Here is a 3,491-nt window from a genome sequence, read left to right on the forward strand (position 1 = left end):
CTCATGGTTTTAGCCACAGGGAATAAAAGATTTTATTTGTGTAAGGCAGCCACTTAAAGACTGTTGTTCCTGTTTCCCCTTCCACGGGTGTGGGAAATGGGTTGTGAGCAATCTCAGTAGGAATCTTCCTTTTTTCTGCAGATGTCCTCCTGGCCTGGCTACAGGGCTGATCAGCATATGCAGTCTCTGAATGTGCCTTGATTAACATTTTAATTCTCTTGCCTTCTCTCTACATTAGAGTGGTGCAATGTGTGTAAAGGTCTATGTCATTTTATCATGTGTAGATTTGCGTAACCAGCTCTGCAATCAGGATACAAAACTAATCAATCACCTACAAGCTCTTCTACCTGCGACCCTTTATAGTCACAATCCCACCCCGGCAACAACTGTCCCTAACCCCTGGCAACCTCTAATCTGTTTTCTCTCTCTGTAATTTTGGAATCATGTGACATTTTGAGATTGTTTTTTTTTTTCACTCAACATAATGCCCTTGAGATCCATTCAAGTTGTTGCCATGTGTCAATAGTTTGTTCCTTTTTATTGCAGAATAGTACTCCATGATATAGATGTATCAGTTTGTTTCACCATTTACTCATTGGGGGGTGGCATTTTAATTGTTTCCAGTTTTTGGCTACTGCAAATAAAGCTGCCGTGAACATTAATGTATCAGTTTTTGAGAGTTATATACTCTAGATAGTGGTCTTTTATCAGATATGTGGTTTGCAAATATTTTCTCCCAGTATGTAGCTTGTTTTTTTATTCTATCAGTTTTTCACAGAGCAAAAGTTTTTAAATTGATAAAGTTCAATTTATGGATTTTTTTTCTTTTATGGATCATGTCTTTAGTAACAAGTTTAAGAACTCTTTGCCAGGCCCTAGGTCCCAAAGACTTTGTCTTGTTTTCTTTCAAAAGTTTCATGTTTTACATTTAAATCTATAATCCATTTTCTATGATTCATTTTAATTTTTGTAAGGTGTCAGGTTAAGGTTCAGATTCATTTTTTTTTTGCCTATGAATATTCAATTACTCTAGCACCGTTTGTTGAAAAGACTGTCTTTCCATTGAAACTACACAGTCTTGATTACTGTAACTGTGTGTCTTGAAATCAAGTAGAGTGATTCCTCTCACTTTCTTTCTTTTTTGAAAAATTGTTTTACTTATTCTAATTTCTTTGCCTTTTATATAAATTTTAGAATACTCTTATATACATCTTCAAAAAATCTTGCTAGGATTTTGATAGGAGTCGTATCAAACTTATGTATAAATTTGGTGAGAATTGACCTATTTACTATGTTAAGTCTTCCAACCCATGAACACACTGTATCTCTCCATTTACTTATTTACCTATTATTTTAAATGATTGTAAATGGTATTGTATTTTTAATTTTTATATTCATGCATGTGTTCATTGCTAGTGTTGCAGGATACTTGGACAGAGAGATGAGACACTGAAGCAATAAGCAGAAAGTAGTGTTTATTGGTGCCGGCACCGGCTCAGTGGATTCACATCTAATGGCTGAGCCCTGAGATCACAGTAGGGCTTTTCCTTTTATACGGGTCTTATACTTCCTCATAGTTACAGACTTGCATGTTCTTTCTATATAAGGAAAGTGTATTTTGATTGGTTGGCAGGCCGTTAGGGGAAGTGAATAACTTTCAACTGTCCTAGGAAACGGTTATCTTGGGCCTCCCTACCACATTCTCCCTTTTGATGCTCAGGCCCAAGACTGGGTCAGAGAGCATCATCTTTATCCTGTTCTTGGTCTAAGGGCTGATATTTCCATATTGCATGACCTGACTACCTATCCTCATTCCCTCTTTACATTTATAGTTTCAGGGGTCACAAACAGAGTCCTTAAGGGTATGTTGGCCATCTTCGTGGGGTGTTGCCATCCTCAGACTTCTGCCATGTGTAGATTGGTCAGCTTTCGTTGTGACGAAAGCGGGGCTGATGTTCTTTTGATCTCCAAGTCCAGTCGACGTCTTCTTTCGGAGGGTTAGTATGAAAGGCTCTGTGGAGTCTGAAATGAACTCCCTGGCTTAAGCCTGCTATGGTGACTCCAAGGCATTATCTCAGCAACCTTTATTGCAGCAGTGGACAAGATAACAGTGAATGGGCCCCTCCAAAGAGGCTTTAAGAGTTGGACATTCCATTCCTGACCCACACCGAATCTCCTGGCCTAGTAGTCAGACTAACAGGCAGCCTTTCCCTAAGCCAGTGTTTGAGAGCCTGCAGAGTAGTACCCAGGGCTTGTAACTGCTGTCTCAGAGTTTGACTGATTTGTGTCCCTTGTCTCTTGATGAAAGAGGGTCATTGTCTATTAGGATCCCTGAGGAACTGACTTGATTAAATAATCCATCTCCTTTTCCTTCCTTCCTTCCTTCCTTCCTTTCTTCCTTCCTTCCTTTCTTTCGCGAGGCAACCTTTGGTTGACCTCACAGATTGCAAGGACCTTGTCAGCTTACAATAACCCCTCCTTTTTTTTTAACTTTTAAAATTTTTTTTATGCCTACAGCGCCTGGTCTTCCTAGATGGTCTCTCATCCAAGTACTAATCAGGCCCAATGCTGCTTAGCTTCCGAGATCAGACAAGATCGGGCTTGTTCAGAGTAGCATGGCCATACACCTGACTTGATTCTTAATAGTGCCATGGGGAGGACTTCGTCCCAATGTAGATGTGTCTCCTGATTTCACATCAGGGTCCTTGAGGGGCTGGTCTGTCAAGTCGTGTTGGTCAGAAAACACTTCATCCATAACTTCCATACAATCATGGTCTGGCTGGCCACGCCCAATGGGTGGTATGTTGGTTAGGTTCAGGGTTCATACTACCTCTAGGCAGATGTGTGGATTCTCGTACAGCATTCCTTGGTATCTGACCATCTGGGCATATGGTTAGCCAATATTGTCCCTTATACTCCAGTAATGTTATTACTGAATGTGGTACATAAACTGTCAGTTCTTGTCTCATAGTCAATTTGTTGGCCTCTGACACAAGGAGGGCCATGGCTGCGAGTGCTCGCAACCAGGGTGGCCAGCCCTGGGCGACGGAGTCGAGTTGTTTAGAGAGATAGGCCACCGGGCAATGCCAGGTTCCCAACATTTGAGTCAAGACCCCTACTGCAACATCTGCCCGTTCATATACATATAGGAAGAAGGGTTTGGAGAGGTCACGCAGTCCCAAACCAAGTGCATTAGTGAGGACTTGCTTAATGTCTTCAAAGGCCTTTTGATATGCTCGTTCCCACACCGGGGACTCTTGTTCACCCCTCTTTGTGGACTCATAAAGGGGTTTTGCCAAGACAGAGAAGTTGAGTATCCAAATCCTACAGAACCCTGCAGCACCTAGGAACTCCCGAACCTGGCGTCAGGTAGGTGGAATGAGTATTGAGCAGATAGCCTGTTTTCTTTCCAGGCTGAGTTGGTGTTGCCCCGGGATATGTGGAAGCCAAGGCATTTAACTTTATTAGTCTCAGGAGGATGTACGGGTTGG

General features: G+C 41.8%; 1 pseudogene; it reads right to left on the reverse strand.

The window, feature by feature from the left end:
* Positions 1-2,508: 2,508 nt before the first annotated feature.
* LOC120596437 (uncharacterized) lies at positions 2,509-2,627 on the reverse strand (annotated as a pseudogene).
* Positions 2,628-3,491: the final 864 nt, after the last annotated feature.

This window comes from Pteropus medius, unplaced genomic scaffold, assembly GCF_902729225.1.
Source record: "Pteropus medius unplaced genomic scaffold, Ma_sr-lr_union100, whole genome shotgun sequence".
NCBI lineage: Eukaryota > Metazoa > Chordata > Mammalia > Chiroptera > Pteropodidae > Pteropus > Pteropus medius.